Below are 25132 nucleotides of genomic sequence, written 5' to 3'. Positions count from 1 at the left end.
TCTGTGGGCAGTTGCTCACCCTCCTCCCCAGGGCCCGGAGCCCATGGCGTCCACATGGCACCAGCAGGGCGAGAGGAAGTGCTGACGAGGGAGGGGATTCGGTGAGAAGCGGCTGTAACCCGGACAGTGACTAAGATAAGGATCCCTGCAGTTGAATACAGAATCACGGAACCCGCGCCGTGGACCCGATCAGACTCCAGGAAGCCTCGGGCTACCAGCAGAATGCGGCCCCAGTGCCGGCCGGTCTGGGCTGCACGGCGTTCCCGCATCACCGAGTCCCTGCATCCGCAGCGGTGGCTCAGGGAGGCGTGGCGCTCCCGGGACCTGTTAATGTTCACACGCCCTTGATGGAGCTGGCAGGTCACGTACCACGATTCTCCACTCGAAACGAAGCACTAGGGCCTGAGATGGACTTGGTTTGGTTCTTTTTCCCCTTTAATATATATTTTTATTGATTTCAGAGAGGAAGGGAGAGATAGAAACATCAATGATGAGAGAGAATCACTGATTGGCTGCCTCCCCCACGCCCCCTCCTGGGGACCGAGCCCGCAATCCGGGCATGTGCCCTTGACCAGAATTGAGCCTGGGACCGTCCAGTCCGCAGGCCGACGCTCTATCCACGGAGCCGCATCGGGCAGGACATCGGGTTTGGTTCTGAGAGTCCAGTGTCCTCGTTCCACGCTCAGTGCTCGGCCTGCTCCTTCCTTAGGCCTCTCAGACCGCTCATCGTCACAGGGCACGCCCGCCCCTCTGCCGACCAAGCCCCTTTCATAATTAGCTGCTCTCCTGCTGCGCTCGTGATGAACTCGGCAAACGGAGTGGGTGAGGTCCAGCCCAGGTGCCCTGTCGACACGGGACAGGAGTCGGTGGAGATGGAGGGCGCGAGGGCGGATTCACCAGGATCTACTGAGCGGCCGTGCACCCTGGGAACAGCAGCAGCACAGACCGGCAGCGCCGACGCTGGAGCCGTCGTCACACTGACGAGGTCGCGACGGCAGGACAAGGGCACGAAGCCGACGCTGCAGGATCCGCAGAGTGGGGCGCCCCTGGCACCGAGGGGGGCTGTGGGCGAGCGCAGCCAGGCCCGGCCTCTGCCTGGGCTGTGATGCTGGACCCGTGTCAGCGACTTCAGTGAAGCTGGGATGTTGGCAACAGCGCCTCCCAGAACAGGAGGGTCTGGGTCGTTAATACTCTAGAGAAGAGCCCTGGCCGGTTTGGCAGCGGGCAGAGCGCTGGCCTGCGGACTGAGGCGTCCTGGGTTCGATTCTGGTCAAGGGCACGTACCGCGGTTGCAGGATCCCAGCCCTAGTTGGGGTGCATGCAGGAGGCAACCAGCCGATGTGTTTCTCTCAGATCGATGTCTCTCTGTCTCTCCCCCTTTCTTCCACTCTCTCTAAAAATCAATGGAAACATATCCTTGGGTGAGGATTAACCAAAAAAAAAATTCTAGAGAATAATTATATATATATATCATATATATACATATATATATATATAGAGAGAGAGAGAGAGAGAGAGAGAAGAGAGATTTTTAAAGTTTTTTCTTGGAATAGATGCAATTGAAACATTTAAAAAATCTTCTGAGACACATCACTTAAAAAAGTCCCATCTGCTTTGGCCTTTCTCTCGTTTCCATGGTGAGGAAGCGGGTGCTGGGCACCCCTGAAGGCCCTGCCGGTGGGACCCCGGCTGCTGTGAGGCGCCCACTCACACGGGCGCACCGAGTGCCCCCTGCTCAGCGCACTGTGCTGGGACGTTCACGTATTTGCAAAACATTCAAATAACGTGGGTTTCGCTTTCCGAGATCTGTTAACACTGAAGTGATGACAGCTCAGCAAGACAGGTTAGAAAAGAGGCGGAAAGGGGATGAAAGCGGCCAGTCCTGCGTGGTGTCCAGCGGGGCGCTTCCTGCAATAGCACTGAGGAGTCTCCTTTGTGCACCGTCCAGCTCGCAGCCTCCGGGCTCTGCACCTGCCCTCTGCCCCCTCTGCCCTCGCTGGGACGGGCGCTGGGACCTGGGCAGGGACCCTGCAGTGCTTGTCTGGGCTCCGTGGGAAGCTCGTCAGTAGAGGGCGCTGGAGGGACACCGAGGGAGAGTCCTCCTCAGGGTCCCGCTGCTTCCTGGAGCCCCTGTCCCTGTTCCTCAAGGGGACACGCAGGGGGTTCCCTGGCCTCTGGCTTCCATCTCCTGCACACGAGCTCTGAAGGCTCAGAGGATGGTCTGTTCTTCAGCAAAGACATCTTTAGAGGTGGTGCCATAACGAGAAGCCCTATTTTAAAAAAAATGTATATGTATAATTGATTTCAGAGAGGAACAGAGAGCGGGAGGGAGAGAGAGGAACATCAATGATGAGAGAATCATGGTTTGGCTGTCTCCTGCACGCCCCACACTGGGGATGGAGCGCACAGGCCAGGCATGTGCCTTAACGGGGAATTGAACCATGACCCCCTGGTTCATAGGTCAATGCTCAACCACTGAGCCATGCCAGCCGGGCCCAAGCCCTCTTTACTACACAAAACATCAACTAACTTCCTGCAGGCTGGCTTCGGAAAGAAGGCCAGCGGATTAGTATACGGTGACCTTTAAATTTAAATAAAGGCAAAAGTCGGTTACCGCCACCACGTTCTAAAAAGGGAGACACGCTGTTCCCATCACAAGACGGCGGGGAGTGTCAGTGGGGAGGCAGGTGCTGCTCCCGAGACAAGCAGCAAACCCGCGATGCGGTCAGAGCCCCCCCACACAGAGCACTGGCTGACGGTGGATTCTGAAAATCATTCCTTCAGCCCCTTGGTTCTTAGGTCCTAAAAGTTTATACAGTTTCTTGGGAAATCACAATGCTTGACACTATCTTGAATGAGCATATTATTGGAACAAAAGAGAAAATAGTACAAAGATGGACATAAGACTCTCTGATAAATGGAGTGACAACAGTAATGGCTAAATGGTCCTAAAGTTACTAAAAATTAAAAAATTTATCTCAACAATGTGGAAATACTGTTTCTTGGTAAATGTCCTGTGACTGTCTGCACAGCTTTGAAAGTAAAGGTTTGTGTCCGGCCTATAATCACTTATGCACAGAAGGCACCATTGCCACGGGAAACACAGAAATGTGACACAGAGCTGGGCTGTGAACAATTGTATTCTCTTTAAAAAAAAACAACAGTATTAACAAAACAATCAAATCTAATCTTATGGCGACAAGGGTAGGTTTTCACTTTAACTTCACCGATGACGCTAAATCAAAGTTTTTATATATATTTTTAAACGTTTAAATCATTCTTCAATATTTATGTGTTTTGCCCTGGCCAGTGTGGCTCAGTTGGTTGAGCATCCCATGCACCGAGAGGTCACCCAGCAGGTCAGTTCCCAGAAGGGGGCCTGCAGGAGGCAGCTGAGGATGCTTCTCTCTCATCAAAGTTTTGCTCTCTCTCCCTCTCACTTCCTTTCTCTCTAAAAAACCCACAAAAACATATATTTTTATAAAAAGGTCACATGCCCGATAGACCCTGTAAAACACATCGAATTTGTCACTCATGTTGGCTTCTGGACTTCTGGTGGCTTTTTGATATTCAAGTGTAAAGGTTTCTCCAAGTCCGTGCTAAGCCTTTGTCTCCAAGTCCATCTCCTACTGCCCACCTTCCAGCCCTTCAACTGGCAAACCATACACGCGTCCCTTCCTATTGTAGCATGAGACCCGCGCTGAGAGGAGCCACTATCTGGGTCAGCACGCATTCACCATGGCAACGAGGACAGGTCAGCACGGCTGAGCCAGGAGAGGACTCGGGAAGCTGTGCACCAGGAGTCTGCACGCGCCCTGCAAGAGCACGTGGAGATGCGGGGAGCACGTGGAGATGCGGGGAGCACGTGGAGATGCGGGGAGCACGGGGAGATGCGGGGAGCACGTGGAGATGCGGGGAGCACGGGGAGATGCGGGGAGCACGGGAGATGCAGGGGGCACGGGGAGATGCGGGGGGCACGGGAGATGCGGGGAGCACGGGAGATGCAGGGGGCACGGGGAGATGCGGGGGGCACGGGAGATGCGGGGAGCACGGGGAGATGCAGGGGGCACGGGAGATGTGGGGAGCACGGGGAGATGTGGGGAGCACGTGGAGATGCGGGGGGCACGGGAGATGCGGGGGGCACGGGAGATGTGGGGAGCACGGGGAGATGCGGGGAGCACGTGGAGATGCGGGGGGCACGGGAGATGCGGGGAGCACGGGGAGATGCGGGGAGCACAGGAGGACGGGGGAGCCAGGTCAGGAGAGGCTGTGGAGCGTGTGGACTTGAAACTGAAGGCACGTGGCGGAGGCTGCGTCCTCACATCCATCTACTGAAGCTGTACCCTCCCCCCCCACTCCTCCTGGTCGCCGTGCACCTCCCTTTGTCCTCCCGGCGCCCGTCGTCCGTTTCCTGTCCAGGACCCGGCATGGCCCCGGCGTGCAGGCTGCGGTGCAGACCCTGCCTCTCCAAGTGCATCTCCAGGAAGACCTCCTCCACGCACACTTTCTGGGATGGTCAGTAGGTATGTTCTTTCTCGGTAGTTACTGTTTTCAGAATGTGACTCTGTCTGTGCAGAACGAAACGTTAATAAACGTCTAAGTGTGAATCACCTTTCCTAGCTTATGAGCGACTGTCGCATACGTCGTCTTCTCGACTGCACTGTCTGCCCGAGTCAGCACCTGAGCGCGCACGCGCCCGAGCACTGCCCACAGCTCCTGGGAACAGGGTCAACACATCTGCTGGCTCAATGTCTGTATTTCCTTCCTTCCCGTGCTCCCTGTTCTCTTAGGGACGAGAGAAGCACCATTTACACTTTCTGGCCTCGGGCAAACCCCAACCCAGTGCGAAAAGGAGGCAGGTAAATAAACACACTCTCAGGAACAACATGCTGCCCATAGATTTGGGTCTTTGGGTCACAAGAAGGCTCCTTGGCAAGAGAGAGGCAGAACAGGAATCGGAAAGACGAAGGGACACTTACAACGGCCAGGAGCAAAGGCTCCAACAGAAAGGGACACGGTGCGCTGTGCCAGCTGAGCAGCCTGGAAGGTGGGCAGAAGGACATGGGCTTTGAGAGAAAGGTGAGCACAGATGTGAAGACACCTTCAGGCTTCATATCCAGGCTAAGAAGGCGCCGAGTCCGCGGCAAACAGGAGACAGAAGAGCCGTGTGTGTCACAGGGTCCCGGGGCCAGTGGGCCTGGCCGGAGGACAGGTCAGGAAGAGGAGAAACGGCCCGAGTGGTGATCGTTAGCGGGCAGAGCTCTCGGTGGGACGGACACAACAGAAACCACACGGGGCCAGGCTCGTCACCAGTGACCGTAGACCTGAGCTCGAGCTGCGTTCTCTCTGGGGTAGAAGCCGTAGAAGCTGTAGAACCACGCTGACGTTTAGAAATTCTTTACGCTTGTTGGTTCTTTGTAAAAACCCAGGGCTGTCTACCATTTCTGAACGGGGGGCATTTACCCCCTTCTTGAGACCTGTTCTTCCAAATGGGCTTGTGTGCACGTTACAGAACCCCACTAGGTGCTGCGGAAGTTTAGGAAATTAGCCTGTCACTGTCGCTAAAGAAAAGCACCATTTAAAGACGACTTTACACGCACAGACGCACAGTGGAGAGACGGCTTTATTGGGAAGATGCCCCCGGGAGGGCTGGGAAGAGGAGAGCTAATCTGATAGACGCCTCTGGTCACGCCGAGGCCCTGGAGCCCTGGGGGTAAACACAGCTGTGCCTGCCTCTCCCTTGGATGAGGCCATCGAAGGACATGAAGCCCTGACCTGGCCGCCACCTGTGATCTGGGGAAGGAGTTAGGCTGGCAATGAATTTCTCTGCAACATAGCGGCTTTCAAAGGTTCAGAGTGGGATCCAGAAGGAGAGAAGGAGGTTAGGAAGCCGTTTAGGAGAAAGAAAGAGGAAACAAGGGAAGCTCTCTAACACGGCTTTTCCCGGAGAGCTGCGGAGAGCTGCGGGCAATGCAAACCTCTCCCTTGGTCTGACTCCTGGAATGAATACCCAGAGGTCACCACGCTCCCTTCCGTTTTCATATGAGTGGATTCTTCAAGTGCCATGTGAATCCGCGATGAATTCTACCCACGCTGGTGAGAACACTGCTCAGATGACCGTGGCGAATGAAAACTCTTCAGCATGGCGAACAAATCCTCTTAAATTACCCGAGAGGCTGCCTACACAGTAAGTGGTACGTGTGCAAGGACAAAACTGTGTTTCTAGGTGATTTCAATATGTGCATAGGGATCTATCTCATTTATTTCCATTGAAGAAAATAGTGAAAGCTCAAAACTGAACATTGTCGGGGCCCGGCCGATCGGGACTCTAGTGTTGCTGGGGTCCGACAAGGTTGTCATAATCTTGTCCTAAAGTATTTGTAACAAAATCATACAGGGAGCATGTGCTACTTACATTCGGAAAGTAGGAGACACCTTAGACGTGGAATGGAAGGAAATTGCAGGTCGAAGGGGCAACTGATAAGAACATGAGCCGGTGGGCGCGGTCAGTCTGGGCTCCCCGGTCCGGAAGCAGGTTCCAGTCTACATCACAGCCGTGTCCAGGTGCGGGAGCGCAAGACCGGAGGGGCAGGGTGTGGAGTCACCACCTGGGGGCCGATTTCACAGTCAGACGCTCGGTTCATACTACCTCTGACTCTTCCTGTGTGAACTCGGTTGAGTTACCTGATCTCTGAACGTTCGTTTCTTATTCCTTTTAAAAGACAAGACAGATTCTGTTTATGCCGCAGCGGAGTAAACACTGTTAAAATGTCATCAAGAAGAGAAATGAAAAGCAAAGGAAAGTTGGGCAGAGTCCCTGGATTCTGGGATTAGGATAGCGGTTCTCAACCTGTGGGTCGCGACCCCTTTGGGGGTCGAACGACCCTTTCACAGGGGTTGCCTAAGACCATCGGAAAACACATCTATAATTACATATTGTCTTTGTGATGAATCACTATGCTTTAATTATGTTCAACTTGTAACAATGAAATTGGGGGTCACCACAACATGAGGAACTGTGTTAAAGGGCCGCAGCATTAGGAAGGTTGAGAACCACTGGATTAGGAGAAACAGCCCGGACCAAGCTGACTAGAGTTACTCAGCACCACGGACAGGGGCAGAGCTCGCTGGCCACCGTCCTTTCTTCGCTCTATTTCATTTGTTTTTGTTTTTAAATATTTATTTTTTAATGATTTCAGAGAGGAAGGGAGAGGGAGAGAGAGATAGAAACATCAATGATGAGAGAGAATCATTGCTCAGCTGCCTCCTGTACACCTCACACTGGGGATGGAGCCCACAACCTGGCCATGTGCCCTGACCGGAAATTTAACCGTGACCTCCTGGTTCATAGGTCGATGCTCAACCACTGAGCAACACTGGCCAGGCTTGTTTTTTTTTTAAGTTAATTTTTTATTGTTGACATTATTACAGATGTCCCCTACTCTCCCCCGCCCCGGCCCAACACTTCCCCTGTCCACCAGCCCTCACCCCATTCTAGGATTTCACAACACTATTGTCTGTATCCATGGGCTACGCATATACACATATGAGTTGTTTGGTTAATCTCTTTCCCTGATCCCTCCCCTCCCCGCTGCCCTCTGAGACACTAGAAGGAAAGAAATGTATAGGTCAGTATCCCTGATGAACGTAGATGCTAAAGTCCTCAATAGAATATTAGCAAACTGGATCCAGCCATACATTAAAAAGATCATACACCATGACCAAGTGGGATTTATTCTGGGGATGCAAGGCTGGTACAATATTCACAAATCAATAAGTATGATACATCACATAAACAAAACTAAGAATAAAAATCACATGATCATATCAATAGACACAGAAAAAGCATTCAACAAAATCTAGCACTCATTTTTGTTAAAAACTCTCAGCAAAGTGGGAATAGAGGGATCATACCCCAACATAATAAAGGCCATATATGACAAACCCACAGCCAACATCATTCTCAATGGGCAAAAACTAAAACCATTTCCTCTAAGAACAGGAACAAGACAGGGATGTCCGCTTTCACCACTCTTATTCACACTAGAGGCCCAGTGCGCGAATTAGTGCACCAGTGGGATCCCTTGGCCTGGCCTGTGGGGTCAGGCCGAAACCAGCTCTCCGACATCCCCTGAGGGGTCCCTGATTGCGAGAGGGTGCAGGCCAGGCTGAGGGACCCCACCAATACACAATTGGGGCTGGGGAGGGACATGGGAGGTTGGCCAGCGGGGAGGGATCATGGGAGGGCTCCAGGGCATGTCCAGCCCATCTCGCTCAGTCCCGATCAGCTGAACCCCAGCAGCAAGCTAACCTACCAGTCAGAGTGTCTGCCCCTAGTGGTCAGTGCATGTCATAGCAACTGGCTGACAGGTCAACTGGCCCCTGGTGGTCAGTGCACATCATTGAGAGCAGTTGAGTGGCCTTAGCATATCATTAGCATATAACACTTTGGTTGAATGGATAACCGGACAACCAGACACTTAGCATATTAGGCTTTTATTATATAGGATAGTACTGGAAGTGCTAGCCACAGCCGTCAGACAAGAAGAAATAAAAGCCATCCAAATTGGAAAGGAGGGAGTAAAACTGTCATTATTCACAGATGACATGATATTGTGTGTAGAAAACCCTAGAGACTCCACCAAAAAACTACTAGATTTAATAAATGAATTTGGCAAAGCAGCAGGATACAAAATTAATAAACAGAAATTGATGCCATTTTTATACACCAATAATTAATTCTCAGCAAGAGATACTAAAACAGGGGTCCTCAAACTTTTTAAACAGGGGGCCAGTTCACTGTCCCTCAGACCGTTGGAGGGCCGGACTATAGTTTAAAAAACAACTATGAACAAATTCCTATGCACACTGCACATATTTTGAAGTAAAAAAACAAAACAGGAACAAATACAATATTTGTATTTGCATGTGGCCCATGGGCCGTAGTTTGAGGACCCCTGTACTAAAACATAATCCCATTTACCATCGCAACAACAAAATAATTTCTTCATTTTTAAAGAAAGAGAGTAAGATAGTTTTGGGGACTGTTGGGCTGTGTGTATAGAAGATTAAGGGTGCTTTGTATGTGACTCGGTCATAGAAGCTACTCCATACATGTGCTCGTCTCTCGTCTTGAATGAGCCACCAGCCTATTTGAGAAATTCAGACCCCAGAATGTAAATGCTGAAATGGTTAGGGAGGCCACTGGGTACCAGGATCATAAAGTCCTTTATATGAAAAGCACTTGGTTCTCCGTGAGCTCATTTACTTCTTACCGTAGGCGAGGGATACAATCTAGATTTTTCCCTCCCAGAAAACCAAGATTTAATTGACTTGCTAAACAGTGACCACTAGTCAGTGACGGTACAATTAAGATTCAAACGCCAAGTCATGCCTTTAAGTCCACAATAAATGTGATTTGTTCATTTCTCCTGGAGAAGGTTTGTCACGGGGGTTCCATGCTCAGTCTTACCCAACACAGTGCGAGTGCCTGACTGATGAAAACCACTCTTCGACCGATTCTTTGGATTATTGTGCTTCCCCTTGCCGGGCGTGAACTATTTCTGGCTTAAGTACCTGCAGACGCAGGTCCTCAGACTGAACCGGGGCTCCTCTCCCATCCTGTGGACGACAGCCCACGCCCCGTCCGTGAGAGGGAGGCCAGTGTCATTCATGATGAGACTTGGGACTGTGCCCCGGAGAGGCGACCCCCGCAGTAAATCGCTGGGGATCTTCGTGGTTAACTGGAGAGGGAGGCCTCATCACTGAACCACTTTATTGGTTTGTAAATAAACTTTATGGACTCGTTTAATGTTTTCTTCCTAAAACACTTCCGGATCTTTTTCCTTCCCTGGCGTGTGCATGAAGGTAAATCCTGGGGCTCTTCTCCAGCCGTGTGGACCCAGCGATGCAGATTTCTTTTTCTAGATTTTTACTGACTTCAGAGAGGAAGGGAGAGGGAGAGATAGAAACATCAGTGATGAGAGAATCATTGATCAGCTGCCTCCTTCACACCCCTTCCTGGGGATCGAGCCCACAACTCATGCACGTGCCCTGGCTGGGAATTGAACCATGACCGCCTGGTTCATAGGTCAACACTCAACCACTGAGCCACGCTGGCCGGGCTGTATATTTCTGAAGACGAATCTCGTTTTTCCTTCCCCTGGGCTGTCAGTCCTGGACTAGACCGGAGGCCTCAGATGATGCTCTTTGCTGTGAGCTCCCAGGCGGCCCGGCGAACAGCACAGAGCTCCCGGGGCCTCCCAGCGAGGCAGGAGGGAGCCAGCGGGGAAGGAAAGGACCTGGCCCGGAGGGAGGGAGGGAGGGGCCCAGACACGGGGCCACACCTGCCAGGTAAACAGCCTCCTTGCTTGTGACCCCCAGTCTGTCTGGTCTTTGGAGTCACTAAGCCCCTGGTCCTCAGCGTCCCCAACAGAAAACTAGGTCATGTTTCCATGAAGACTGCGTGGAGTTCCCACAGCAGGGACTGAGGCAGAGCTGCCGTGACGCTGTTGTTGAGTCCCAGCAGTGGGGGCCTCGGCAGCGCGGCATCCGCCCGTCGCAGTGCCTCCCAGGCTTTCCAAGCTCAGGCTCCAGCGCTCCACTGGGTTGGTCCTCAGTTTTCTCTCGTTTTCTTGTCCGTCTTTGTGTTTGCTCCGCCTGCGCCCACCCGTCGCCGACACACTCCTGGCTCACATCCCTTAGGCCCCGCTGCCTTGTCCCGTCTCCCGGTTCCCTCAGGGCTCATAGATGTCACCTCGGGACCCCCACGTACAGCACTCATGTGCGGCTTCCTGTGCTCGCACCTGGCCCCCATTTCGATGATCTGCACATGTTCCCTCCCACCCGTGACCGCAGGGCCTCAAGGGCGAGTGAGCCCTGCTCACCAGCTGGACCCGGACTGCCAGCGGCCACTCCTCCAACGCCGTCTCCCCACCTCCTGACCCCCAGTGGACGGGAAGCCAGACCGCTGCTTTCCTGCACCGAAGGAGCTGATGGGGTCAGGACTTACATCACACGACGGCCCCGCCGGCCTGGCGTAGTGGTTGAGCATCCACCTCTGACCCAGGAGGTCACGGTTAAATTCCCGGTCAGGTCACATGCCCGGGTTGTGGGCTCCATCCCCAGTGGAGGGCGTGCAGGAGGCAACCGATCGATGATTCTCTCTCATCATTGATGTTACTCTCTTTCTCCCTCTCCCTTCCTCTCTGAAATCAATAAAAATATATTTTTAAAAAATCCCGTGACGGCATCTGGTGCGCAGTGGAGGGCCCGGGGAGGCGCGCGCCGGCGGACACTGGCGGCCTTTGTGGGTGTGGTGGGTTAGGGGATGTGGTGGAAGGAGGAGAGGCACGGCTGGGGGGCATCGCCTCCCCTGGACCAGGCTCAGCAGCTGTGAGCGCTTCCAGCCCTGGCACGCCTGGCGGGGGGGCCGGTGTCACCCGGGCTGGGCTCCCAGTTCAGCCAGCAGGGGCTCCAAGGGCAAGGACTGCACATGGACACTTGGGCCTGGCCAGTGACCGAGCTCCATTCATACAGTCACGCTGCTCAACTGTGCTGTTCTCTGCTCTCCCACTGGCAAGTCCCTCAATACCCCCTCCCTCCCTCTCTTTCTCTCTTTCTCTCTCTCTCTCTCTCTCTCTCTCTCTCTCACACACACACACACACACACACACACGTTCCCTGAGCAGCTACTATGCGCCAAGCAAAGGCCTTCTGTTACTATGGTTTATCCGACTAAGAAACATATACATATTACAACAGACAACACATATTGCAATGATTTGATGTGCGTGGTCCACATTTCACAGGCGGGACATTAAGGCACTGATTTCAGTTAATTCACAGAGAGGTTAGGCCACCTGCTTGGAGGCGCACAGGAGATGAAAGAAATAAAGATGGGCACGCAGGGCGCCTCCCTCCTCTGGTTCCCAAAGCCCCGGTCCTTTTTACGCTACAGCTCCCTTGGCATCGCTCGCAGTCACGGTCCAGGTGCACTGACTACGTCTACGGCCAGAGGCCGACACGAGCTCTGAAGGAGAGCGAAGCACAGACTGGGCGGACGGATGCCCCACACCAGGACTCGGTTTACCAGATGGCCCTGAGGCCTCGCCATCCTATACCCCTTCCCCAGTTGCCTGTGTTCTGCCTGCTGTCCTGCAAGTGGCAGCTCTCCATGAGAGCGAGCCCCTGGCTGGTCTGGAACGCAGGGGGGCTCATCGAGCCCCAGCTGAAGAGACAGCACACCCGCCTGCCTCCGTAAGCAGCGCCGGGCGCGTCCCTCCCTCGGTGGACTCTGTCCTGCTGGCGGCGTCTGTGCCTCTGGCTGCTCGAGGGCCAGGAGGTCGTCTTTCCGTCTCTGGCTCCCAGTGGATCCCAGCACATTTGTTCAGTGAGTTCACTGCGGCTTCATGTGCCAGGGCTCTGGTGCGACACGCATCATTATTAGCGAAATGGGTCACGGGACTCATCTTTAAAGGGGATGATAAAAGGGTTACGCTCCCTTGATCAGGCGCCGTAGGGACTGTCAGGAACAGAGACTGAGGCTGTTTGAAGCTCAGACGCCAGTCAGCGCCGTGGACTGGGGATGCCTGGAGTGAGAGTCCCAGAACACGGACGTGCAGGGAACGAAACAAGCCCTGCAGCCCCACGGGAGCCGCGCCTCCCCATCTGGCCCTGGAGTCCAGCGGGAAGGGGACCCCCTGCTCCAGTCCTGGGCCAATTTCCACGCCTCCTCCCGTGAGGAAGCTGCCGGAGGGGACAGGTCCTTTGAAAATACAAAGGCAGAAAGAACTAACCTGCTCCCTGGGGTTCTGAAGACCTTTATTCTGATTGGCTTTCAAAGGCGTGTGAGGGCGGAGCCAGCGAGCTGTCAGGAGGGAAAGAGGGGATCGCTGGTGAAAGGGGCCCGAGGCGGTTGTCTTGTCTTTCGGGCTTTTTTACTTTCAACATTTCCCTTCATCTGGGCGAGAGCTCGGAGGAACTTCATCCTTATTTTCTGCTTTAATTTAACTTGATCGCTGTTCAGTGTTTCTTCTGATTCTTTTCTGCATCTTCCCATTCAGGACTCAGTTTTCCGTGCTTCTCATGTGGGAAGTGAGGAGTGAGCACACGGGAAACACTCCGATGGAGGCGGACGTCCTGTGCCGGCACCTGGACGCTGCTGACCGTGGGGCCTGTCACACGGAGTCCTGTCACTTCAGAGCCAGGAGGTCTTCGGCTCCGAGAAAATCCAGACCAAACAGCTGATTTCACACGTGAGGAAGCTGACAACTTGGCTGGTGCACGAGTTTCTCAAGGTCACGGAACTAATTCAGGACCTCCCCCCACCCCCCACACACACACACGACTAACCCAGAAGCTGCCCCATTCCCACGCTGCCTCTCGGGTCACGTGGCTTCTCAGGCTCGTCCGTCACCTGATGGAAGTGCTCTCGTGGCCAGCGTCTGGGAGTGCCGCCTTTGGACGAGGCGAGGTGCTGGGTGTGAGATACGGGATTAGGGTCAGTGTCTGGTGGCCTAGTCCTCAGACATGTCCAGAGCCCAGCAGCAGAGCAGGACTGTTTGATAAAGGAGGAAGTTCCCCATCGTTGCTGTCAAAGGCATGGCACCCCCCCCCCCCCAACTTCACCAACATGGCGTCTTCCCACCCCCTCTCTCCCGGGGGATGCAGGTGCCACAGCAGGTCACTGGTGGGACCTACCACGTCTCCCTCACGTGCCCACTCAGTTCCGTGTCATCAGAGGAGCGGGCTCGCGGGACCCCAGGAAGCCAGGCTCCCAAAGCCTAGGTTTGTCATGGGGGTGGCGGGGAGCCTGGGTGAGAAGGTGAAGAGATTAAGCAAAGAAACAAAGGAAAGACTCATAGACACAGACAACAATGGGTGACTGCAGAGGGAAGCGGGGAGGTAGAGGAGGGTAGAGGGGGATCAGTGATGATGGAAGGAGACTTGACTTGGGTGGTGAACACACAGACGCTATCAGATGCTGGACTACAGGCGTGCACACCTGAAACCTCTGTGACTTTATTAACCAGTGACCCTCCCCCCCGCCACACACACACACATTCAATGAGAAGGAACGTACCTCACAGAGTGCGGGCGGGAGCGCGGCCCCAGGCAGACCGGGCTCGGATGCTGCCGAGTTTCCGTAGAAAGTCAACCCACCGCGTGGGCCGGGAGCTGCAGGTTCTCAGAGGCGCCGAGGCCCAAGCTGTCCCTCGGCCCCGCCCGGGGCGCTGCCACAGGGACGCTGACGGCTGTTGTTCTGGACAAGATGCTGTCCCAGCAGCTCCCGTGGAGGCGGCGGCAGGGGCTTCTGCAGCCAATGAGGCCTGACTGTGGAGGGATGGAATGTGGACGCGGCCACGCAGAGACGCTCCGACATAGATTCTTCCCCGAACACAGGTGGCTCACACCCCTGCTCTCTCACCGGCACAGGAGCCCTGGCCACAGCCCACTGCCCGATGCCGTTTCATCCGCGTGAGCCTTCGCTTTGGTTGCCACTGCGCTTGTTTGCTGCCGGGCATGACCTCAGGGTAATGAGCCATGTGAGCGACGGTGAGAGCCTCTACCAAGGACCCACCTTCTCCTCTTCCTCTGAATGAGGTGTGTTCCCCACACTGTGGGCGTCTGAGTAACCTGCACCTAGTCCAGTATTTCCTCCTGACGTAACTGGCGAGGCCCGGGGTTGATCCACAGGGCGCTCTGGGAGCGGGCGCGGACCCGAGGACGGAGTGTAAACGCAGCTCCTTCCACCCTGGGCCCCGGACGGAGCAGGTGTCCATGGAGAGACGAGTGGCTCGCTGTGTCTGCCCCGGAAACGCTGTTCTCAGACCAGCTGCCACGACAGCTCTGGAGCCTCGTGGCACCGAGACCAGGAGACGGGCGGCGGGATTTGTTATTTAAAACGTTTTCAGATTTCACGCTTTCGTTTCCAGTTATAAACCCTTGTGCTTGAGATGATGGGTCCATCATCATAAAGGACGAGACTCCCCAACACCCTCCTGTTTCCCTACAATTCAAACCACGCATGCCCTTCCTGTTCCCTCCTTCCTCCCCCTTCCCCTTGGCGCTGATGCCTCAGGGGAGGGCTCGGCTTGCTGGATAAACACAAACACAACAGCAGGGATTCAGATGCAGGAAGGAGGCTCTGAGTATCGGGGACCTGCCAGTGTTTCATTTACCTCTTAACGACCACCACCGTGACACCATTTTACAGACAAGAAAACTGAGTCGCCGGAGTTCCCGCCCCATTTCAATGGTCTAACACGTGGCCGATCCGGAACCAGAACCTACTCCAGACCCTGGGTCACCCTCACTCCCAGGAAAAGGAGAGTCCTCTGTGGGCCACTCACACCCACCGGGGAACACAAACACCCATCTTGGTGAATTACTGTGAAATTCAAGACAACCAACGACAAAGGAAAATTCTAGAAGCTTGACCAGAAGAGGAGATGACAACCACGATTAGGGGTTAAACTGCTGCCAGACTCCCGGAGGCAGCACACAGGGCAAAGGGCAATGGGGCTGCATTTGTACACGCTGAAGGAAGAGAAACCAAGAAAATAAAACGAGACGATCATTTTCTATTTAGAAAGTATCGTTCAGACGTGATGTCGTAAGAAGGATATTTGTATTCAGTTAACAAGAAACCAATCCCAGAGGATACCCCAAGTCGAAATTATAAAATCTCATCAGATTCATGGTGTCTAAAGCAAATTAAACCCAGAACCAAAAGAAAACAAAATACAAAGTGTGGCCAGAAACTGTATCCGCGGGTACTCCAGCCAGCGCTTGCGCCCGTCGCTACAACTCGGGGTATGGAGGACGGCCCACCCCGCACGGGCCTGCCCGGGTATCTGCTGTGTCAGGGGGAGAGATGGGTGGCGCGGAGTTTGAGAAATCAGTAAGAGTAATCAACACAAACAGGAGTCTGGAGCGACCACAACACCCGGCATCTGACAGGCACGCCTGTGAGTAACTAGGAGAAAACCTCGCAGTCACAGGCGGCCAGGAAACGATCGGGTCCCACCGGGGCAGCCTGAGGTTGGATTGGGGTTAAATGCATTTTCTCTTATGTCACCCGCACAGGCTGGCAGCCTGGGGCGCGACTCCACGGGAAATGACTGGGCCCCGGACTCCTGCTGTGCCGCCCCCACCACGGCCTCCACCGCGGCACCTGCCCCTCGGGAGGGAGAAGCAGCAGGTGCTGGTCAGCAAGCTCTGAAGGCGCACGCGGAGACCCCCCCGCCGCCGCCTCTCCACTTTATGGCCGAACTTCACCCCCCACCCCCCCATTACACTGAGAAGATGCTCCAAGTACAAACCATAAAATCGCATCAGATTTATGGCGTTGAAATCTAGTTTCGGGAGGAGTATTCCCGTGGCCTCATGACTATAAAACTCAGAGCTTCTGGAGTCGGAAAGAAAGGGGGCGCTGCCAGTGGGGTGACTGGTCATTCTGCCCCAGTCCTGGGAGGCAGGTGGTCGCCCCTCTCATGGGATAAAGGGCCTGGAGCAGGAGCAGACGCTGTTCCCGTGGCCACACACTCCCAGGCGCTGGTCCTAAACCTGGACGAGTGCATGTCTCCCCCCAGGGTCGGCGCTCTTCCCGGCAGCGCACAGGCTCGGAGCTCTGCCTGCAGGACCATGCGGCCCCTGCTGTGGAAACAGGACTGAGATCAACGGGTGAAACCGGCGGGGCCTTGTCAAGCTCTGCAATTGTTGGTGCATTTTGCTGTCATTGGTCATTTTGTTTCGACGGCACGCACTTCCTGAGAAAACAGTCCCGAGAGCCCGGCCGGCGTGGCTCGACCTATGAGCATCGACCTAGGAACCAGGAGGTCACGTTCAAGTTCTGGTCAGGGCACAGGCCTGGGTTGTGGGCTCGGTCCCCAGGGTGAGGCGTGCAGGAGGCAGCTGGTCAGTGATTCTCTCTCATCAGTGATGCTTCTATCTCTCTCTCCCTCTCCCTTCTTCTCTGTAATCAATAAAAACATACTTTTTTAAGAAAGAAAAAAGCCCACAGAAGGCGAGACTGAAGAGGATGATGAAGAGGATGGTGACGGTGGGCGAGGAAGCAGGTGCGTCTCTGAGACATGGGTGCAGGTGTGAATTTTACAAGTGCTGCCTGTGTGCACGTCCTAGCGACGTGGCTAGACAGTAAAGACGTCTCCCTCTGCCGAAACCGGTTTGGCTCAGTGGATAGAGCGTCGGCCTGCGGACTGAAAGGTCCCAGGTTCGATTCCGGTCAGGGGCATGTACCTGGGTTGCGGGCACATCCCCAGTGGGAGATGTGCAGGAGGCAGCTGATCGATGTTTCTCTCTCTCATCGATGTTTCTAATTCTCTATCTCTCTCCCTTCCTCTCCGTAAAAAATCAATAAAATATTAAAAAAAAAAAAAGACGTCTCCCTCTACATGCACCGGATGGAGGACATTTCAGACAGAGGACACACGACAAGCACTTCAGAAGCTTAATTGGATCAGAGCTGTAATGAGATGAGAGCGTCTTTTCAATAGGAATGATGGGCCAGTGGGAAGGGCTTGTTCAAATGATTAGTGATCCAAAGGTAAATCTCAAATGGCCCGGGTTTAGACAGAACGTAGACTGAGTCATTCGTGCCCTTAAGTGGTAATTCCAGAAAGTGTAGGGTTCAGGAAAGAGCAGCTCAACAGTTAAGTTGTACCACGACCAAACTACATGCTGAGAATATCCATTTAGTGCTCCATGCACACCAAGGGGCTGAGTCCGAAGGTCCACATATTTTTATTTATTTTCTTTTGTCTACTATTTTAATAAAAATTGTATTGTGTAAGGTATAGACAGGATGATCTGATATACATCCTATATAAAAAAAGCCTAATATGCTAAGTGTCTGATTGTCCGTTCAACCACTCAAAATGTAATATGCTAATGATATGCTAAGGCCGCTCAACCGCCCGGTTATGACGTGCACTGACCACTAGGGGGCAGACGCTCTGACCAGTAGGTTAGCTTGCTGCTAGGGTCTGGCCTATCAGGACTGGGTGAGATGGGGCTGGACATGCCCTGGAGCCCTCCCGAGGTCTCTCCTGCAATTCCTTCCCTGCCACTGGCCCCCAAGGGCCGAGATCGGGACTGGGTGAGACGGCCCTGATCGGCCCGATTGCTGGCCAGGTGGAGCGACCCCACTGGTGTGCGGATTCGTGACCGGGCCTCTAGGATACGTAAATGACTGCTACAGTAAAGCCAGTGAACGCATCACCTCCTCGTACAGTCACCATTGGGGGTGGCGGAGCACCTGAAACCGACTCTGTTCGCCTTTCCCAGTATTATCTATGGTCCTCATGCCGCACATCAGACCTCCGACCGTCCAGCCCCACAGGGACACTAGCCTCTGACCAACATCTCCTACTTCCTCCACCCTGTGTCCCCGGTGACGCAGCCCCTGCTCCTGTGTGAGTGGTATGTGGGGTCTCTGTGTGTGTGGGATCGGGCGGTGTCATTCACCCTCCTGGGCTGGCACATCTCCCGGCACACTGTCCTCCAGGCTTACCCTCCAGGAGGCGCTTCTGGCTCCGGGGTGAGGAATACTCCATGTCGCATGCTCCGCCGTGTCTCCGTCATTCATCTGTTCGCAGACACTGAGGTCGTGTCTGATCCCGGAGGTCGAGACTGACACTGCACTGAACCTGGGAGCGCAGACATGGCTTCCGGGAGCTGACTTCATTCCCTGTGAGCGCACGTGCCCGTAAGAGGATGTGCAGGATCCTAGGAAAGCCCTATTTTAGTTCTGAGGAACCTCTATGCCGTCCTCATAATGGCCCGACCGTGATGAATGAGTCACTGAGTGGATGAGTCCAGGCAAATTGTAATCGTGAATGTAAACGTGGGGAGTCAGGAAGAGCTCAGTGGTGTGAGGGTGAAAGATACAAGGCTGAGGCTGTCGCTGCTCCTGGCATGGATTCCGACCGCGGGAAAGGAAAGCCCAGCGTTTCCTGGAAGGGCACGGAGCAATTCCAATAGGTGATGGTAGTTGTTGTTACTCCTCACCTGAGGATATTTTTCCATTGATTTTTAGGGAGAGTGGAAGAGAGGGAAAGACAGAGAGAAACATCGATGTGAGAGAGACACATCAATCAGTTGTCTCCTGCACGTGCCCCGACCAGGGCCCTGGCCGGGGAGGAGCCTGCAGCTGAGGTACATGCCCTTGACCGGAATCAAACCCGGGACCCTTTGGTCCACAGGCCCATGCTCTATCCACGGAGCCACCGGCCAGGGCAGCTGATGGTAATATTTACCAATTACAGTTACAGTGCATGTCAGTACGGAGACCAGCCAGATCTGCGCTTGGATGGACAGTCACTGTCTAGATTTGGATGACAAAGTGGATTTGAGGCCTTGAGCACCAGTGACGGGGAATGAGAAGGGAGGGAGCTGAGATCGGGCCTGGCGAGGGCCATGCCGAGGGGGGGACAGGAATTACACTGATCCACCCTGAACCCAGGGTGACCCTCCCTCCCCAGGTCCTCAACTCAGCCACACAACCAAGCCCACTGTGTCCTGCGAGAGAACGCATTCCCAGGCGGCCGGGACTAGGACCTGGAGCCCTCCGGCGGCGGAATGATTCCGTCAGCTCCGTCATCTCACATTATCTCACAGGCTACGCAGTCACTCGCGGGGACTGTGGCTGCTGGTCAGAAGGGTTACAGCGCATCTCCTCTGTGCGCCATGGAGGGTCTGCAGAGACGGGAGATGAATGCTCGTCCAGCTCCGACCCGGCACCTGCATGAGCCCTGGTCCCCAGGGGGTATGTGCTGGCGCCCAGGACATGGAAAGCTACGAGGGAGAGAACACAGACACGCAGCCAGGCCCCGTCTCGGCAGCAGGAGAGTCTGAACTGGCAAAAGCACAAAAATCAAAAGCCAACCCACTAGTCAGTGCAAAGACAAAGCGATGCTTTTGTGAAAACAGGACCGAACCAAACGCAAACAAGCCCAGAAAGCAGGCGGCGGGTTTGCAGATGAGAAGTATTGTCAGTGAGGTAACGTCTTCGTTCACATCGGCTCCCAGGCATTTCTGAACGCAGGGGACACTGGTCTCAAACCAGGTTCCTGGTGCCATTCCCCACTTTACTGATGGCCGCTCTCTGGGTCTCTTGTTATTTTATTTCTGTCGCTTTGTGCCGATTGAAATTCCTGAGCACAGACAGGGCGCGTGCTGACACTAGCTTTCCGCCATCAGATTGGACGGAATCTCATTTTGGAGGCAGTGCTGGGGGGCCGTTTCCAGAGCCTTGGGCCACCCGGAGCCCCAAGGAGGTGCCTGGACCGAACTGGCTGCAAATGAGCGCGGACAAAACCCCGACACGAGCTCCAGTGGAAAGCAGCCAGGTGTCCATGTGGACTGTCCTCCATCTAAACTAAAGCAGAGGCAGCCAGCAGATCAGCCCAGACCGAGGGCAGCGAGGCCAGAAGCGACTGGAAAGAGCGTGTACGCTTTCAAATATTTTGTGAGTTAAAAGGCAATCAATCATGTCCTTTTATCTACTTACATGCCTTTTCCTTTAAACTTTATAAAAATATTTATATATATTTATAGTTTTCTCTTATTTCCCGAAACATTTCCAAAGTAGATGGGCCGGCCTCCTCGGTGCTGTTTCAGCTAACAAAGAAAGGGAGGAGTCGCCAGTTTATCATAAGTGGTTAAAAAATACAATTCTTGGCATTATCCTATTCCTGACAGAAGATTCTGCAAAATATACCATTTCATTTGTGTAAAACGTTAGAAGCAATATAACAGCGATGACTGCGCCAGAGGCGAGGAGAGGGGCGAGGCCAGGCCAGGAGGAGGTGCTGGGATGGTGCTGTATCCTGCACTCGGCGGTGGTTGCATGTGCTGTGTGTTTGTCAAAACGTGTTGCATCTTAAATTGATCAATATCTTACCATACAAACAGCAGAAAAGTGAAGGGTGACAATGAGCCCCGAACAGTCGCACGTTCCGTTACAGTCCAGAGCACTGGTCGGCCCGGCCCCGCCCCAGTGGAGGCGACAGCAGGGTTGCAGGCTTTAGCCAAATCAGCAGAGTCTCACACCAGAACATCAATGCAAAGGGCGTTTACGTGCCCAAAACAGGAAATGACACCAGGCTCCAGGTGGATCCCAACTGGCTGAGGCCAAGGAGCAAAACGCTTTGACGCTAACGTGGGCATCTTAGCCGCACAGGAGTCAACGCGATGCCATGCTCGTCACAGCGCACCCTCCTCCCCAGAGGAGCCCGATGCGAGGGGCAGGCTCTCCTGGGTGCTCCGCCAGGACCCACACTCCCCCAGGCCCGGCCACGCTCACCCAGGTCCGGCCACACTCCCCCAGGCCCGGCCACGCTCCCCCAGGCCCGGCCACACTCCCCCAGGCCCGGCCACGCTCCCCCAGGCCCGGCCACGCTCCCCCAGGCCCGGCCACGCTCCCCCAGGCCCGGCCACGCTCCCCCAGGCACGGCCACGCTCCCCCAGGCCCGGCCACGCTCACCCAGGCCCGGCCACGCTCACCCAGGCCCGGCCACGCTCCCCCAGGCCCGGCCACGCTCCCCCAGGCCCGGCCACGCTCCCCCAGGCACGGCCACGCTCCCCCGGGCCCGGCCACGCTCCCCCGGGCCCGGCCACGCTCCCCCGGGCACGGCCACGCTCCCCCGGGCACGGCCACGCTCCCCCGGGCCCGGCCACGCTCCCCCAGGCCCGGCCACGCTCCCCCAGGCCCGGCCACACTCACCCAGGCCCGGCCACACTCACCCAGGCCCGGCCACACTCCCCCAGGCCCGGCCACGCCACGGATACAGGCGAACAGAGTCGGGGAGAGAGTGAATGGGAGGAGCTTGAGAAGATACAGTCCTGCCCCCATTGGAAACACCCTTCCACGCACCTTTCAGGGCAGGGTCTTCCTGAAAATGGAAGCCGTTCTTGTGGTCTCCTCTCCCCTCGGCCAAGTAGTGGTGTCCTCTGGCGGGGTCTCGCTGGAGCGATACATATGGATGGCGATTGTAGAGATAGCGGTTCTGAGGAATGATGATGAGGGGGAGCAGGCGTGGGTGCTCAGGGAGTCCTTTCTGAGGATGCAACGGTGGTCTTCAGCGCTGACGTAGGAGGGACGGTCACAGGGTTCCAGCAGGAGAACATTTCCAGCAGAAAACAGAGATGTGCATAGAGGTGAAGTAGGAAAAAGCCTGAGATTGTTAACAAAAATATGACAACTATCGTGGGAACACGGCCAACCAATAAGAAGGAGGTCACAGGGCCACGGAGAGCCGGCGGGTAGCCTTGGAGTCCACCGTGAAGAATCCTGATGTTATCACACTTACGATGGGGCCCATATGAAATAGGTCAGTGAGGTTTTTTGTTGTATGTTTAAAAAATAGATGTGATTATTTGAGAAATAAACCCTAAGTGGACAAGAGTAGAGGCAGATGGATCTATCTGAAGGCTACAGAGTCACCCAGACAAGAGCTGATGTGCCGGGGATGACGGTCATAGCGGTGGATTCAAAGGCCTTCAATGTAGGGGTCACGCCCCCTGGGCTGGGCCCGGTCAGCAGGCTGCCCCGATGCTGAGGCGTGAGGGGCTGTGGACAGAGCAGCGTTTGCTCCAGAGAACGGCTCTCCTGCTCCAGTCCATGCAGGTTCTACTCGTTCTTTCAAAAAAACATCGCAAACATCTCTCTTGCTTTTGTTGTTTTGCATCTTATTCCTTTGTACACATACTTACATTTACTCCAAGCACAAGCGCTGTGTCTTATTCTACCTCTTAAAAAGCCCCATTTCCTCATGGTTGGGTCTGTTGTCAATTCTATGTGTGTAGTAGGATGTTTGGAGCTGTCTGTGGGCACATGGACAATTAAACACCAAATCGCATTTTAATTTAAACTCTCAATAATTTCTAACAAGCAATTATTTAAGAGAAAGTCATTGTACACTATTATTTGCCAGGCGGTGAACTAGATCTTACTTAGCACTAATTGTAGGGCTGCTTCAATGCCAAGATCACGGGATAAGATTGTCAGAGCAGCGGAGTTGATGTCCCTGTAGGGGAAATGGAGTTCCTGCTGCCTCAGCAGAGGACTGTGATAAACACTAAATAAGTTCACGTAAATACAATGCTCACTGATGCTAAAGTTACATAAATATCGAGGATTATTGTAGAGACCAATAAAGTCTAATTGCACCCACCACCCTCCTCTTCGTTCTTCTATGTGTTCATTCACTCCCGTAACAAATACCCCGAGTCCCGCCTGGGCCAGAACCGAGGCTCTGCCCGCATCCCTTATCCCTGCACTTTGGCACTGCTCCCCTGGTGGCCTCGGCCAAGCTCCCCCACCTTCCACACCCTCCCTCTCGCCTCGAACTGGGTGTTTATAGGACCCACCTCGCTGGGTTGCTGTGGGACTAAACGAGTTAATACACGTAAAGAACTTAGAACAAAACTTGGCACAGGTCACCGTATTGAGTGTCTGTTGGTGATGATCACTCGTGTCGTTCTCATTAGGGAATATGCTCCGGACTTACACACTCCCAGGGCCCAGGAAGCCGGAGAGCAGGTTTCAGTGTCACACAGTACGCTTCTCCTCGACTTGGAACTTAAAAAAAAAAAAAAAAAGGATTTCTTCTGGACACATAGAGCATCCCCTGATGGACTTTAGGGTTGTTTCAAGGCAAAATCTAAAACGCTTAAACGTAAAGCTTGAAGTTCCTTTGAAAGTGAATGTTATCCTTTTGCCTATTTGTTTGTTTATTTTTTCGCCTGGTAGAAATGTGGTTTCTTTTGTGGAAGAAAACTCCGTATATAATTCGAAAGAAGCCTGGATCAGGCTGCATTTGGAAACCAAATCTTGAAAAAACTTTTGCTTCCAAAGTTGAAAACCAAGCCATTCCCTGGCGCTCTGTGCTTTGCCGGGCGGGTGGGGGTGAGGGGGGGAGCTTTCCAGGGGAGCTGCTGTGACGCTGACCCTGATTCCTCAGGAAATGGCTTGTAATTAGAAGCTCCTCTGGGCCGACACGTGGGTACGTCCAGATGCGTCACTTTCGCTGTTTATTAAATGAGTAAAATAACCGCTTATTCAAAAAACGAGTGAACCTTGAAAGCCGGCCATATTTCAGAGGCTGCAAAATAATGACATGCTTCTCCGTGCAGATGGGCAATTGACCTCAAAAATCTCCCGAAGTGAGCAGAGGGACATGACAGATATTTCCAGGTCCTCTTCAGCAAGTCCCTCAGCGTGCGCATAGAACAGTCCATTTCTTGGTTATTAGCCAACCAGTGTGTATCAGGGCATAATTCTTTTTCATGGGTAAATGCAAGATAAGTTAGTCTATTGTTTTCATTAGAGAAGGAAAGACAGTAACACGCAATTCCTCGAGTCTGGCCAATGGGAAACAGACAGACATCGAGTGTCTCCTCCCGGACACTCACTGGAGGAGCCAGCGAGTGGCTGATGGAGGGACAGTGGTACCCAAGCTCTCCTTCCTCCTCCCTCAGCGATGGGCGTCTGCCTGCGGAAACTCCGGGAGAGGCAGCCTGGCTGCCCCCCGTGCCCGGCTGACACTTACATGCTCTTTCGTTTTGTGGAAACACAAAGCATTGTGGGTCATGAGTTTGCATTCAGTTCTAGATTAAAATTCCAGATTTTTCTAAAGTAATATTTTATGGCTAGTTTTTTGAGTGTTTTTATCATTAAAGAATGTTAGACTTTGCCATATGATTATCGAAGTCCATAGAAATGATATGTTTTTTCCCCTTTCATTCTAATAACAAGAGTCTATTCTATTGGCTGATTTTTTTTTGTATGTGAAACAAACCTGGCATTCCTGTGATGCATGCTACTCAGTGATCATGAATGTTATATGTTTACTAGAGGCCCGGTGCACAGATTCGTGCACTGGTGGGGTCCCTAGGCCTGGCCTGTGGGGATCTGGCCGAAAACGGCTCTCTGAATCCCCTGAGGGATCCCAGACTGTGAGAGGGCAGTTCTTGGTGACACACCCTGGAATCGGGCTCCCTCCTCTCTGGTTCCGGGCGTGTCACCTGAGAACTGCAGCTGCCAAGTCACCGCAACTCTGATGGGCAGTGTGCATCACAGCTACCAGTCGGACTGTCGAATGGTTGG

At 53.9% G+C, this 25132-nt stretch overlaps 1 pseudogene; it reads right to left on the bottom strand.

Annotated features, from left to right (window-relative positions):
* The window catches only part of LOC139016034 (protein FAM3B-like), a 133341-nt pseudogene that overhangs the window by 2115 nt on the left and 106094 nt on the right, over positions 1-25132 (bottom strand).

This window comes from Myotis yumanensis, unplaced genomic scaffold (assembly GCF_028538775.1).
Source record: "Myotis yumanensis isolate MYYU_CA2020_CCGP unplaced genomic scaffold, mMyoYum1.0.hap1 SCAF_9, whole genome shotgun sequence".
In the NCBI taxonomy this organism is placed as follows: Eukaryota; Metazoa; Chordata; class Mammalia; order Chiroptera; family Vespertilionidae; genus Myotis; species Myotis yumanensis.
The sequence above is the reverse complement of the archived record's forward strand: the minus strand, read 5'-3'. Positions and strand labels throughout refer to the sequence as shown.